Source organism: Mesocricetus auratus, unplaced genomic scaffold, assembly GCF_017639785.1.
Source record: "Mesocricetus auratus isolate SY011 unplaced genomic scaffold, BCM_Maur_2.0 contig_5326_pilon_obj, whole genome shotgun sequence".
Taxonomy (NCBI): domain Eukaryota; kingdom Metazoa; phylum Chordata; class Mammalia; order Rodentia; family Cricetidae; genus Mesocricetus; species Mesocricetus auratus.
The window spans coordinates 1-16,452 of NW_024433812.1; the positions used below are offsets into that span (position 1 = coordinate 1).

The 16,452-nt window shown below is 41.5% G+C and overlaps 1 pseudogene; it reads left to right on the forward strand.

Moving 5' to 3' along the window:
- Window positions 1-7,916: 7,916 nt before the first annotated feature.
- LOC101838199 lies at window positions 7,917-12,997 on the forward strand (annotated as a pseudogene).
- The last annotated feature ends 3,455 nt before the right edge of the window (window positions 12,998-16,452 follow it).

Below are 16,452 nucleotides of genomic sequence, written 5' to 3' on the forward strand. Positions count from 1 at the left end.
CCCCTGTGAGTCTTTGAGAAGAGGCTCCAAGAAAGCTTTTGCAAGAAATGCAAAAAACAGTTAGTCTAAATTTATATTTTGTTAGTCTTTATAACTAGTAGTTCATACATTAATAATTTAAACAGGCATTCCTTAAATATCTTTAAAATCAGTTCTGTTAAATTAGCTTTTTTCATACTCTTTGTTTTGTTTATTTTCCCACCCCAGTAGTCTCCCTGACCATTCTTGTCCCACTGCTGCTAGTCTTCTTCAACCCCCTGTGCAACCCTCGGGAAGGGACCCCTGTCGCGTCTGCTGCACGGCCTGTGTCCGAGAACGTGCGGAGGATGTCGGGGATTGACAACACAGAGACTCGTTCAACGATGTAAAGAAAACTTTAAGCAGGCTCCAAAAAGGTTCAAGAAAACTTCCTAAGAAAGGCTCCCACCAGAGAAGCTTCTGCTCTCTCCTCTACCCTGGCTGGTTCTGCTCTGACCCCAGAAACTGATCTGGGCGTGGCAGAAGGGGCGGTTAGTCTTTGGACAAGGTCGAGGTCAGGGTGGTTTCTGTAGGCAGGCCTTTTCCAGGAACTTAATGCCCCCAGGCATTGTATTGTTTTTAGCAAACATGTCTTTAGATTGTCTTACAGCTGCCAACTCCCAGGCAGAAGGGGAAGTGGGTCTCTGCTCAAGGTCTGGTGTTCCCACAATTCACCCCTTTTTATTTTTAAATGAGGCACTCCTGGCTTAGGTCAAGTAGGGTCACCCTCCCTTTCCCATCATTGGGGGACCTTGAACCCCTGTCTTAGGCGGGAGGGGTCTTCCCCACAGGTGGCCCGTCATCAGAGCACCCCAACTTTAAATCATCTGTAACCAACCTTCATGGCTATCGGGATTGCCATGGGCTAGGCTAAGCAATACTTGGTTACGGATCTCTTGCCTCTGGGACAAGGCACGTTTGAGCCCGGCATAAAGCCAGAATGCCTACCGCCACTGCCACCATTTCCAGGACCCCCATTGACATAGCGCCTCTCCATCACCGTACCCATCACCAGATCTGGGCCATAACATTCTACCAGCCTTCGTCTGTTACAAGGGTAACCCACACGTGATTTACATTTACAATTTGATGAAGTTTACAATTGTTCCAAGATCTGCTCAGGAAAGCATTTAGAAAGTGCACTTGCACAGATACATTAGGTACAATCATTGATGTTACACATGTAGCATTATGAAAAATATGAACAATAGGCTTGTTGCACTATCCACAGAGCACCAATTTGTTCCTGTGGTGATGCAGTTTGTTGATTTAACGTCAGCTGATTATGCGACTTGAGTCAAAGTCTCCTTTTTGTCGCATTAGGACAAGTTGCACCTCTCTAGAAAAATACACTGGCCTAGTCGTGATTCCAGAAACAGGAACCATCAAGTCTGATATTTCAAGTGACCATGTCCTGTTCAATTACTTAAAAGAGGCTTTTGCCCCTCATCACAGTCCATACGAATGTCCAAAGGTTTTAAATGGGTCCTTTTTTCTCTATTGGCTTCATGATGAAAACTCATGGGTCCGGAAGGTTGATGCAGCAGGTCTGTTGAGAAACTGGAAATCTCGAACCGACTGTTTTCTTTCTTTCTTGGGCTCTAGATTCGATGACAGCAAGGTTCAGGAACACTGATTTAGGAGATCTCACTCAAACTGGCTTAGGTAGGCTCCCATGGACTCAGGTCCAGTTTTTCTCTGCTCCATGTCGAAGCTTTTATTCTTTTCCTACAAGAAAACACAAACATGCCCTCGACCCCAAATTAGGGTCTTCTCCACTGTTTAGTGCATGGATGTCTCCATTTGACCTGAGCAATGGTTGCTCAAGTTCCATCATGCCAGAATCTGTCTGAAGCTCACTGGCATTCACATTATAAAATTTTTAAATGAGGAGTGTATTATTTGATGAGTCATGTGGGGACTGGGGACATTATTCCCCCCTTTTTATTTTCTAAAAAATTTTCTTTTTTGAACTGTTGAAGCTGAACCATAACAGTAGAAGGATTTGTCTACCCTCCTTGGTTAACTATCTAGGTAAATTGGGATTACTACTTAGATTATTTGTAGATGCCCATTAAAAAGGACATATCCATTAAATATTTCCCAAAAACTTCTGAAAATCACTCAAAGATTGTAAACTATACTGTGTCCAAATAACTTTTGAAAATTATTTGAAGTCTGTGAGCAGTCTTTCCCAATCTAACCTATAGAGCTCTCACTAGCTGACAAGGCCTTATTTGTATCTTAAATTTTTCTGTTAAAACATTAACAGACTGGCTGGATGTTCCTTTTGTCTATATTTCAAGCAATCTAGGTAGCTTCTTAACTATTTTTGAAGGGATTTAAGTATCCTTTTAATCATATAAGCAGTTCACACTCACGCATTCACAATCACATTTCATACATACCGGTGTGGCCACACCATACATTCAGAACATACATGCATCTTTCAGTCATCCTTTTTCCCTAGGTCATGATTAGTCTGTTGCAATGAAGCTACCTTAATTGAAATCTATGTAAAAGAACAACTCCAGCCAATCCTTGAACTAAAAGGTTAAAAAGTCCTGTATGTTCTTTATCATTCCTCCATTTGAGCTACAGTCATGGGGTACAGCTGTACCTACTCCTTGTAACTGTAGATGCAAGGTAGAGAGGCCAAGCTTTTGGCCAAAAGTTTTTAGAGATGACTCACAAAATAGAACTTAAATGTAAACAAAATTTTCCATTCTATATACCTTTGTCTTTTTCTTTTTCTTTACTTAATACCAGTACCTTTTTACTGTTACAAATTTTTTGTTTCACCCATTTTTTTTTAAATCAGGGTTTCTCTGTATTGTTTGAGGCTGTCAGTCCAGCCTGGCCTCGAACTCACAGAGATACGCCTGCCTCTGCCTCCCCAAGTGCTGGGATTAAAGGCGTGTGCCACCACCGCCCAGCTTGTTACCAATTTTTTTTTCTGTATTATTTGGAGGCTGTCTTGGAACTTGCTCTATAAACCAGGCTGGCCTTGAACTCAAGAGATCTGCCTGCCTGTGTCTCCCGAGTACTGGGATTAAAGGCGTGTGCTGCCAACGCCCGGCTATTCACCCATTTTCAATCCAACTTTCAACCCAGGATGTTCCCTCATAAAGGCGTGTTGGGATTAAAGGCGTATGCCGCTGGTATTAAAGGCGTATGCCGCTGGCAATCTCTTGGATTCCCCTACTTTCTGACCCTGGTATCAGGCTTAGGAGGGGAAACTCAGAATGTCTAGTTTCTGACTTTTTAATCTCATTGGCGGCAGCCGCTCCCAATGTATTATTGGTGTTATAAAATTTGATGAACAGGGAGCTGGAATGACTAACTGGCATCAACATGGGGGGAATCCTCACCAACGCCCATATTTCCCTTACCTGAGTGTTCAACAATGGTTGGATCATCTTTATCATGGTGAGCATTCCTAGTATCCGGAGTAGTATTGGGGTCGACATGCCTGATGCACCGTTCGGGGACCCAAATAGGCTTCTCACTTCCTGGAGGGAAAACACAAACAGCCCCTCGGACCCTAGCTAATAGGGGGGTGGGTGGCTGCCATTTTCCTGTAATTAAGTCCTTCCATCTGACCCATCCCAAGGACTGGGAGGGTTTGTTCCAATGTCTCTCCATAGCAGACAAATTATTATGGTCTATGGTCAAAAAATTTAAAATGTAAAGTATGGTGGATAACTGAATATTGGGGGAGGTAACATACTCCCCCTTTTTTATTTTCTTAAAATACTGTTTGAGAGTGGCATGGGTGCGCTCCACAATAGCCTGTCCCGTGGGGTTGTGAGGAATACCAAAAGAATGGACAATGTGATGTTCCCTGCAAAAGGCAGCAAAGCGATTGCTGGCATAGGCAGGGCCATTGTCCGTTTTTAGGGCATCGGGTACGCCCATGTAGGCAAAGGCCTGCAGGCAATGAGAAATAACATCTTTAATTTTCTCTCCTGAGTGGAGAGAGGCAAAAATCAGTTTAGAATATGTATCCACCGAAACATGCATGTATTTTAATTTCCCTGCCTGCGGCAGGTGAGTGACATCCATTTGCCAGAGATGGTTGGCCCTGAGGCCCCGGGGATTTACCCCCTCATTGGGAGAATTATGATAAGGAGCACAATCAGGGCACTGAGAGGTAATCTGTGTCGCTATGGATAAGGGGCATCCAGTGTGAAATTTAATGGAGCGGGCATTTAGATGATACCGCTCATGGAGCTGGTGGGCAAGCTGCTCCTGAGTAAATAAGACCCTAGGGCGGGTCAAGGAGTCAGCAATTTGATTGCCCTGGGCAAGGGGCCCTGGAAGGTTAGTATGTGCACGAATAAATCCCACATAAGCAGGGTGGATGCGCTGCCAAATAAGATGTTGGAGCTGAACTAATAAGGAACGAACCTGGGAGGTTGGAAGAACATATGGAGAAGTTTCTAAAGGTCTAACAATGTTGGCAACATAAACACTATCAGTATATAAATTAAAGGGCTCTCCCTCAAACATTTGGAAAGCCATCAAGCAAGCAAACAACTCGGCGGCTTGTGCTGACATCTGCCCTATGGGTACCCTCTTCTGCACTTGAGAAGAAACCACCACCGCGAAACCCTTGGAGGAGCCGTCTGTAAAGACTGAGCGAGCTCCAACTAGAGGGTTCTCCTTTAAAATCTTGGGAAAGATCACAGGGTGTTTTTTGAAAAAAGACATCAAGGGGCTGTTGGGATATTGGTTATCAAACTGAGCGCCTGTAGATGTAATAAACAGGGTCCACCCATCATGGAAGATCTGTAGATGTTCCACCTCCTCCTTACCATAAGGAAGGATAATTTTATCAGGACTCTTTCCAAAGATTTGAATGCTAAACTTGTGCGCCTTCCACAACAATTGTAAAATGAGATCATAGTAAGGGGTCACTACCTTCTTAGGGGAGGCTGACAAATGTACCCAATAAATAGGACCAGTCTGCCAAAACACGGCAGTGGGCGAAAAGCTAGATGAAAGTACAACCAGAACAAGGGGCTGCCCATAATCTATACGCCGAAGGTGGGCTTGTTCTATACAGCTGTTCTATACACCCTCCGCACGTTCTCGGACACAGGCCGCGCAGCAGACGCGACAGACCCCCGACCCGCGGGGGTGAGGTGATGAGGGTCGCTACTAATTTGGTGGGCCTTCACGAGCAGATCCGATCTGGAAAGTGAACTTCAAGAGGTTAATGTAATCAGGCTCAAGACAACGTTCACTGATCAAGAGCCTTTATTTTTTGGGGCGCGCTGGAACTTATAGAGGAAGGACCTCAGGGGGTGGTACAAGCATGTCAATCAAGTCTCAACTCAAATATACACCAAATACGGTAAAGACAAAGTTGCAATTTTCCATCAGTCATCAGTCGCATTCCACAAATGCTTGTCAGCGTAAGTCAGGTGCAGGAATTAGGGAGGGGTAGGAAGTATTCAACAGAACACTTTAATCTTTTGTTAACAAAGACAATTACTCTGTAAGGGTACTATCCCCTGGCTAGGCAGGTGGGCTGCCCTGTGTAAATTTAACTTTTATGGTTAGCCTTTTCCTTTGTCTCAAGGGCATGTGTGCTCGTAGTCACGTAGGCAGAAGGCCAAGAAACGGTTGACAGACTCCATTTTGTTCAAGGTTCTAGCAGTCCCCAACACCCCTGCTAGCCCTCTCTAGACTTTCATATCCCATGAATTCTATAACATCCCTGTTTTGTTATCTACCTAGCTCTCCTCTCATTTCCCTCTTATCTTCCCCTTTCCAGTTTCATACAAATGCACACTCACAGACATATACAGAAAAACAAACACACACACACATACACACACAATCTCATGCACACAGACACACCTCATAGAAATTAAAATCTAAGTTCCTCATATGAGAGAAAATGTGGAATTTGTCTTTCTGAGCCTAGGTTACATCACTAACAGTTCCATCCACTTTCCTGTAAATGCAATGATTTTTTTCTTTACCACTAAATAAAATACATTTGTAGATGTGCACCGCATTTCTTATCTGTTCACCTATGGACGTATATCTAGGCTGGCCTCATTTCTTAGCCATTGTCATAGTGCAACAATAAACAACATGTGAAGATACCTGTGTGATGAGTCCTCTGATCACCTAGGGGGCTAGAATGGAAACTGTCTTTACTTTCTTCATAAACTGATTTCCACATTGGCTATACCAGTTTTCATCCCCCCCCCCAGCAGTAGAAAAGGGTTCCTCTTTCCCCACACCCTGGCCAGTATCTGTAGTCATTTGTTTCCTCAGTGATAGCCAGTGTAAATGTGTTGAGATTGAATACCAAAGCAGTTTCAATTTGTATTCCCCTGGTGCCTGAGGATGTTGACAATTCTTTTTCATTTTTTTTTTTTGGCCACAAATTTCTTCTTTTGAAAATTCTCTATTCAGCTCATTGGCCCATTTACTGACTGGATTGTTTCTTTTGGTATTTTTAAAGGTATTCATGTATTCTGGATATCAATCCCAGGTCTGATATATAGTTGCTAACAACTGTCCCTTTCCTCTGATTTTTGTTTCCTTAACTATGCAGGAGATTTTAAATTTCATATCATCCCATCTGTAAATTATTAGGATTATTTTGTGTGCCACTGGAGTCCTTTCGGAGAAAACTTTTGCTTATGCCCTTTATCAAACTTGGGTATCACAGCCTGTGCCCCAAGTCAGGTCCTTAATAAGCCAGTTAGAAGAGACAAAGAGGTAAAAAGCAGAAAAATAAAATTCATTCAATGTAGCCATATTATCTTGCATCAGGGTCCTAAAGTGAGGTTAAATTTACAAGAGAAGGCCAAGGATTTACATCTGTAAGCAGGCAAGGTGTGATCCCACTCACCACTGACCCATCACTGTCTGGGCTTGAGTCTCAGTCTGTAAGGTGCTCTGACAATTTCTTTGAATTATGCAACTTGCTTTCAAGGTCTCTCAAGCTGAGGACATTTCCTTCTCCCAGCATGAGATTCCTGAAGGGAAATCTCCATTTCTTTGGGGTCCTGTATTTCAATAGTCTGATAGTAAAATTGAGAGACATGGGTATCTCTTTAGAACACCTTCATTTCTGTCAAATCTGCTACATGCCTAAATCTTACAATATCTTATCTATGTTTTCCTCAGTCAGTTTCAGTTCTTCCATTAAGGTTTTTGATTCTTTTTGCATTGCATATTGTGAGTTAGAAATACTCACCTTCTTTGTGTGAATATTCAGTTTTCTCAGAGGCGTTTATTGGTGAGGTTGTCTTTTTCCAACAAGTCCTTTTGACAATTGTGTGGAAATTTAGATTACTGTGGCTGTAGGACTTATTTATGGATCCTCTGGTGTATTCCAAAGGTTTGTGAATTTGTTCTCATGCTAAGCCCATATTGCTTATGTCACTTGGCTCTGAAGTATAATTTGAGAGCAGGCACTATGAAACCTCCACATTGCTCTTTATGTTTAAAGTTACCCTGACCTATTCAGGTCATTGTCCCATTTGCTGATCAATTTGAAGTTGATATTTTTGTGACTATTCATATATCTATATATTAACTAAAATGTTCTATGAAAAGTGATTCTGTTACTGTAGACTCTAGTTTTAAATTACAACATCTCAGATTCTACACAGATAAGTCTAAAACAGAAAGGGAACAAAGACAAAAAGGGATGTTACATAGCTAGCAGTACTGCTAACTTCAGATTCAAGTTGCAATGGCCTGTGACTTGCACAATAATTAGAAATGACTACCAAGCAGTTTTAAGCTATTCTTAAAAAAATAATAATATATGTATAAATAATTTGGAGAATGTTGGAATTGGCTATGGGATTTCAACAATAAAATATAATACTAAAATATTCTTGTATTACTTTATTCAAGGAACAAATTTGAAGCTTTGACATGAATGAACAAGTAACTCCACCTAAATTGATCAAAGACTGGACCAAAGAACATGTAAAAAAATGGATCACTGAAGATCTTAGCATTGATGAGAAGTATGCTCAAATTCTACTCAATGAAGAAGTGACAGGGATGGTTCTTCAGGAATTAACTGAAAAGGATCTTAGAGAAATGGGGTTACCACGGGGTCCAGCACTTCTGATCAAACATGCATATAACAAGTTGGATAATTCCCCTGAAGGTGACAATCAAGATTCCAGACAATTAAATAAAAAACTCTTGATAAAAGAACACCAAAAAAAGACCCAAAATGAGGAAGAAAAATCAATTGCATCCAACAATGGTTATGATCTCAGAGAGATGGGACAGAATAATGAACAAGAACCAAGTCTTCTGAAAGAAAATGCCTTAAGTGATGCATTAACTAAAGACAAGGAAGGTAATAAACCCAAACCACAACACATGTCTTGCATGCCATATCTTTTTGATTCTTTCCATGATGACAGACGTTACATAGAACATTCTATTCTACAAGTTGCTGAAACAGGACCACTCAATCTTATAGACCCAATACATGAATTTAAAGCTCTCACAAACACAAAAACAGCCACAGAAGAGGACATTAAGATGAAATTTAGCAATGAGGCCTTCCGATTTGCATCGGCTTGTATGAACTCACGCACCAATGGCACTATACATTTTGGAATTAAGGACAAACCACATGGAGAAATTGTTGGTGTGAAAGTACCCAGTAAAGATGTCTTTATTAACCACTTCAATGAAATGATCAAAAAGTATTTTGAAGACAGTGACATCAAAGAAGCTAGGGCATGTATTCGGGAACCACGGTTTGTGGAAGTCCTACTGCAGAACAATACACAATCTGATAGATTTGTCATCGAAGTAGATGTTATTCCCAAACATTCTATATGTAAAGAAAAGTATTTCTACGTTATGATGCAAAGTTACACAGATAAAACATGGAAAAAAAGCCAAGAAAATTCTTTGTTTGTGAGAGAAGGGCCTAGCTCTAAGAATATCCTGGCCAATGTCAACCAACGGGATAGAGAGTTCAGAAAGTTTCTAGAGAACTTAAAGACATGGATAGCATCTAGAAAAGAGGCTGAAGAACAGAGGATGGTAACTAAGAAAGAGAGTGAGGGACTAAAGCTAGCTAAACTTTTGACCAGACACCAAAGCTCACTGGATAAGTCTTACTATGACTGGTACATTCTTGTAACAAATAACTGTGCACCAAATCAAACAGAGCACTTAGATTTCCTAAAGGAAATTAAATTGTTTGCTGTGCTGGATTTTGATCCTTACTCTCAGATCAAGGGAGTGGCCAAAGCTTACAGGGAAAGCCGAATAGCAAACCTTCATCTACCCAGTCACTATGAAGAAAACACTACCATGGAAGAGAAAATTTCTACTCTGAAACTTTATGAGCAGCCTAGCTGGATCTTCTGCAATGGAAGATTAGACTTGCAGAATGACTCGTGTCAACCTCTAGAGCCACATTTATGGCAGAGAGATAGAGCTTCTGGGGTTAGGGGACTGATCTCATTTCTCACAGACAAAAATATCATGGTAAAAGGAAAGGTTTTGGTGGTGTTTCTCTTACTTTCTCCAGTAGAAAACCAAAAGGATCCACTCATTGAGACTTTCTGTGCTTTCTATCAAGTTTTCAATGGAATGGACAACATGCTGTGTATCTGTGTCAACTCACAAATCTACCAGCGGTGGAGTGATATACTACAAGTAAGACTGGAAATCAAAGGGGAGTTAGCAGAACATAGCATTTCCACTTTAAATATACAACAGGTCAACAATACCATCCTTAAACTGAAATCAGTGATTCAGTCTTCAAGAAGATTCTTGCCTTCCAGTGGATCCTCCTCAGTTATCCTGGAGAAAATGGAGGAAGATACCCTGACTGCACTAGAAATCCTCTGTGAAAATGAGTGTAAAGACACAGACATAGAGAAAAATGAATCTGAATTCCTAAAATTTAAGAAATTGAGGGAAGAACACTTTTATCGAGGAGGTAGAGTATCCTGGTGGAACTTCTACTTTTCTTCTGAGAACTATTCTTCAGCTTTTGTGAAAAGGGATGGTTATGAAGAACTTACCACTTTAATACAACAGTGTGCAGACTCTCCTGAACCAGTATTTGCCAAAGTCATCAACCTGTACCATCACCCAGGCTGTGGAGGCACTACATTGGCTATGCATGTTCTCTGGGACCTAAAAAAGAAGTTCCGATGTGCTGTATTGAAAAACAAGGCAACTGATTTTGTAGAGATTAAAGAACAAGTAAGCAAGCTCATCAGCTACAAGGCTACCAGCCACCAGGATTACATCCCCGTTCTTCTCCTTGTGGATGATTTTGAAGAACAAGAAAACACCCAAATTTTGAAGAATGACATCAATTCCTTCATAACAGAACAGGGTCTGAGATATGAGAAAACATTAGTAATAATCCTGAACTGCATGAGGTCTCAGAATCCAGATGCAAGTGCAAAATTAGCAGATAGTGTTACATTAAAATACCAACTTTCTCTCAAAGAACAAAGAGCCTTTGAGGCCAAACTACAGGAAATTGAAAAGGAGCATAAGAACTGTGAAAATTTTTATTCCTTCATGATGTTGAAAGGCAGTTTTGACCCAACTTACATACAGAATGTAGTGAAAAATACGCTGAAAGACCTGGATACTCACAGCAGGAAAGCCCAGCTCATTTCCTACCTGGCTTTGCTCAACTCCTATGTTACAGATTCTACCATTTCAGTCTCACAGTGCGAAATATTTTTGGGACTTACTTACACAAGTAAAAAGAAGACACCTGAAAGTGTAGAAGACAACATGGGAACATATTCCACACTTGTAATAAGAACAGAAGTTTTAGAATGTGGGAGATATTACGGTATACGTATCATTCACCCTCTAATTGCAACCCACTGTTTAAAAGAACTGGAAATGAGCTACGGAATGGATAAGTGTCAAATCGCATTGAATATACTAAAAGAGAATGTATTCTATGACTCTGGAATAGGAAAAGACAAATTTAAGCACGACGTGCAAACTCTTCTGCTTATAAGACAACGCAAGGAACATGGAGCAGAAACAGATACACGGTTTTCCCTGTTAATTGAAGAACTGCACAATGAGGACCCTGTAAACGTCTTGACTGCAGGAAGTGTTCGATTCCCACAAAATGCATTCATTTGTCAAGCTTTAGCAAGACATTTCTACATTAAAGAGAAGAACTTTAGCACTGCTCTGGTCTGGGCAAATCTGGCCAAAAGAAAAGCTCCTAAGAATTCCTACATTTCAGATACACTTGGTCAAGTTTACAAAAGTGAGATCAAACAGTGGTTGGGCAAAAATGAGAACTGTAGAATTATTAGTGTGGATGATCTGACACATTTGCTAGAAATCGCTGAAAAGGCCGCCAAAGCATTCAAAGAGTCTCAGCAGCAAACTGATAGTAAAGACTATGAAACGGAAGCCTGGTCACCACAGAAGTCCCAAAGAAGATATGACACATACAACACAGCTGGCTTCTTTGGTGAAATCGAAGTAGGTCTTGACACTATCCAGATTCTCCAGCTCACACCCCTTTCCATAAAGAAAATGAAACATTGATAGACGCTATGGTGCAGTTTTTATCTGGAAAGGGGGCCATCCCTACAGATCCAAAAGATGAGTATTGTGCTGTTCTCAGCAAATTTGCGTCCCACCTACAGAATTTACAGTCAGATTTGAAGCGATGCTTTGATTTTTTTTTGGATTATATGGGTCTTCTGAAACCAAGGAACACGCCAAAAGAAATGACAGAACTCTCACTAATTAAGAAAGTCAGCAGGTCTTTCAAGAAATACGCAGGGCTTTTCTGCCGATTGGATACCAATTTGTTACAGGGCAAAGAGAACATCTTACTACAAGAGGAGAATTGTAGGAGACGCATAGTGGCATGGAGAGCAGATACATTTTCAGGACTCCTCGAATATCTTAATCCAAACCACAAAGAGGCTAACAACATGGAAAACATAGTGAAAGACTATGCCTTCTTGTTACGGCATGCTCTAACTAAACAAGTGGCAAAGGGGCTGATAAAGGAGACACAGAATTTCATTTTGGCCAACATTATTCTCAGTTGTTTAAAGCCCAGTTCAAGTTACATCCTGCCATTTAACACACTGAAAACAAAGCTCCGAGAAGTCTTGCAGCTCGTGGGCCTCGGTCATCCATATCCTGATCCCTATTTTTTGGCCTGCCTTCTATTCTGGCCAGAACACAAAGAGCTAGATCAAGACTCCAAACACATAGAAAAGTACGTCTCGTCTCTAAATCGATCGTTCAGGAGACAATACAAGCACATGTGCAGGTCCAAGCAGCCAAGCACACTGTTCTACCTGGGGCAGAAGAAAGGGCTTAACAGTCTTGTCCACAAGGCTGAAATCGAGCGCTATGTCAGTGAAATACAAAATTCAAATTCCTTCTGGCAGAGTGGAGTAGTGTGGGAAAAACGGGAAGTCAAAGACCTCCTGCGCCTACTGGATGGTCAGGCTGAAGGCAAGCTAATCTCTGTAGAATACGGAACAGAGGCAAGGATAAAAATACCAGTGACTTCAGTGTATTCGGGTCCACTTAGGAGGGGAAGGAACATTGAGAGAGTAACCTTTTACCTAGGATTTTCTATTGAGGGCCCTCTGGCATATGGCATAAAAGTAATCTAAGAAGGCACATTAGTTCATAGGTGTTAGTTTACATCTATTATAATTTACTTCTATTATTGTAGTCACTCTTTCTAGTCCATAGCATTTGCTTGACATTATTGGCTCAACTATAAACACGGTTTGATTCTTTTTCTACTTCATAGGATGGGAAATATGTCCATTCCACAGCTTGACCCACAACAACATCAATCATTCCATATCCTAAATATGCCTTCATATATATATATATATATATATATATATATATATATATATATGAAGATGTTCCAGTTGGTTTATATGAGTAATACTCTAAATGGTCAATAAAGTCTGTGTAAATTAAATCACTTTTCTGAATTATTTCTTCACTATGAAACCAGACATTTAACTGAGAAGAATATTTGAAAGTAGTGCTGGAGAGAGAGCTCAGCAGTTTAGAGCACATGCTGCTCTAGCAGAGGACCTGAGTTCAGTTCCTACCACCAACATCAGGTGGCTCACAACAACCTAAGTTGAGCATGAGGGGATCTAACGCCTTTCTGGTCACCACTGATACCTGTGTGCACATGCTCCCGTGCTTGCTCTCTCTCTCTCTCTCTCTCTCTCTCTCTCTCTCTCTCTCTCTCTCTCTCTCTCTCTCCTCTCTCTCCCTCTCTCCCTCTCTCCCTCTCTCCCTCTCTCCCTCTCTCCCTCTCTCCCTCTCTCCTCTCCCTCTCTCCCTCTCCCCCTCTCTCTCTGTCTCCTTACACAAACAAGATTGAAAATAAATTTTATTCCAAAAGAGTTGCACAGACCTCTACTCTGGGTCAGCTGTAATGTGGGTGTATGTGTGCTTGTACGTTTGTGTGCCTGTACCTGTGTGTGTGTGTGTGTGTGTGTGTGTGTGTGTGTGTGTGTGTGTGAGCACGTGTAGGCATTGCCTAGGCAGGATACTGTGACTTCAAGCAGCCACAGGGGTCCACTCACCTCATTTTGGTATTAGTAAAAGCTTCTGTGTGAAGTAAATGCATTGCTCCTCACTCTACATTGATCCCCCAGTACTTGCAAAGGTACACACACAATCCCTCTCCCACCTCTTTACCTTAGAAATGCAGAGGGGGAAAGGAACAAAATCAAAGCACTTTCTTGTTTGAATTCACTCCGTTCTACGTCTTCCCCATTGTCCTTTCTTGCCACCTTGGTAGGTAGACTTTTCCCGCCTTCTTTTTTCCACACACACATTTTTACTCTTTGTACAGCTCAACCTGTTCTGGGTGCTTGCAATTCTCCCTACAAGGCTGTCTTATTTTCACCCAACATGCTCCAATGGTTATTCTGATTAGTTCTTCACAATTCTATTCCAGAGTCTCCACCACCAGGAACTTTTCTCTGGCCACCCAGTCCCTGCCTCATTGGTGGCTTCCTCGTACCAGTATGTTCCCTTTCTAGCATATTTCTAGTGCAAGGAATAGCATCCCAGAAGTTCATTCGCAAATATCTAATAGCTAGAATAGCCCAAAACAGCATTCCAAAGCTTAGAATTTTAAAGCTACCTGTGTACAATAAAATGAAATACATGGTAAGAGGCATTTATTAGGCAAATGGAAGATTATATTATATACACATATAAGTGTTCTGTCTCTATATCACCTTAAATGTAAAATAGATACTTCAGACATCAATAATGCTGGGCCCTGTCAGGGTTCTTATTTCCACCAAATCTGGAAGGGCTAGCACAGTCCACAAACACATCCTCTGGAAGCCAGATGTGCAGCTGCCAATATTCCTAACTGCCTGCTTCCTCTGTATTCTGCCTCTCCATGTTAGTAGGCTCTCTGAAGCATCCTGTGGATGTAGTTTTTTACCCAAGTTCCTCAGAAGGCAGCCAAGTCTAGGGAGTAGAATTTATAAAGAAAGATGTAGATGGCACTTTCTATCCTGCCTGGTCCTGCAGCAGTTTACTCCCAAATAAACACACAGAAGCTTATATTAATTATAAACTGTTGGGCATATAGCTCTGGCTTCTTATTGGCTAGCTCTCTCTTAATTATTAACCCATTTCTATTAATCTACGTATCTCTACATTATCTTGGCTGACCTGCAATGCCCGGGTCTCTTGCTTCCTCGGCAGCTACATGGTGTCTGCCTGGCTACACCTACTACGTTTCTCTATCCCTGTTTCAATTTCCCACTTGGCTAAATTCTGTCTGTCCAGTGGCCAAAACAGACTTATTCATCAGCCAATAAGAGAAATGTATACTCACAGCATACAGAAGGACATTCCCCCATTAGAAAGTTTAAAGAACTTCAGTAAGCCATAACTCTCTTTATATCACTTGGAAACAAAGTCCTCTCTGCACGTTCTTTTTGTTATTAAAAGAGAATTTGAAGACAGACTCAGAAGAGAACTCATTTTGAAGACAGACTCAGAAGAGAACTCATGGACAATTCATTGGGAATCAGAGAGACCAGGTCAAGGAAGCCTGCCATCTTGACTGATGGGGATGTCTTCTGCACATATGTTTCTCTTACTGGTTGATGAATAAAACACTGCGGCCAATATGGCAGCAAGATGGGTGGGTCTAGTAGATGAGGAGAATTCTGGGAAGTGTAGGCAGAGAGGAGTCATCATGTGATCCCAGGGAAGAGAAGTCGTGAGTGAGACATTCTCCAGTAAGATAAGACCACGTGGAAATACATGGATTAATAGAAATGGGTTAATAATTAGAACAGAGCTAGCCAATAAGAAGACCTAGTCATCAGCCAACAGTTTCATATTTAATATAGTGTCTGTGTGTTCATGTTGGACGAGGTGGCTGTGGAACCCGGAAAGATGTTCCAGAACACTTGACTGCTTCCAGGAGGAGAGGGATGGAAGGAGGGAAGTGAGAGAAAGCTAACACCTTAAGTGGAGCAGGAGATAAACAGTTCACCCTAGAAGATAAGGAGACACTCCAGGGAAGGAACAGAACTCACTGTCCAGGGCCTTTGTTCCTTGTAACTTCTAGTGAATAAGATAAAACTGCTGTTCTTCCAGAGTGACCCAAGCTTTGGGCAGCACCCCACCATTTCAGGACAACCAATGAGGAAACGTTTCACCTCAATATCATTTATTTTAGCCTTGTAGTGCTTGCTCTAATCAGCCTAAAACATTGGAACAGAAGAAAGAAAATGGCTGTGCTTGTCATTTTCCTTTATAGTCAGTAGTCATGGAGTAAACGTAAACTTTTGACAGCTTTGAGCCTTCCATTGGTTGGTCTTTGGCGTGTGATCAGTGTGATAGCAGCTTATGAATCTTTATTCGTCACTCATAAAGCCAGCCCTGGTTCTCGCTAATCTGGCCACAATGAAAGCTAGGTTTGGAATGAAAGCAATTTGGAGACTTTTCATTATAGCACTTGAAATCTACCTCCTTTAAAAAATTTTAGTGCCCAACTCTAATAATTGCTATTGTCAGCTCAACACCTAGGAGCCAAGACTCAGAGCACATCTGTGAAGGGTTGACTAGATTAAAGAGAGCTTCTAGGATCGTCTGAGGGATTGTCATGATTTCCTGGGCAGGGTTAGGGAGTGAAGACTGTATAAAAGGGACAGGACAAGCTGAGCAGTATCATGCAGGCATTAATTCATTTCTCTTTGTTTCTGAGTGCATGCTATGTGACCAGTTCTCCCAGACATCTGAGACTGTGACTTCCTGGTCATGGTGAACTCTAAACTTGAATTGGAACCTAATAAACTCTTTCTACCTTAAGTGGCCTTTTTCAGAGTATTTTAACACAGCACCGGGAAAAGAACCTAATATACCCACCTAGCAGGTGCT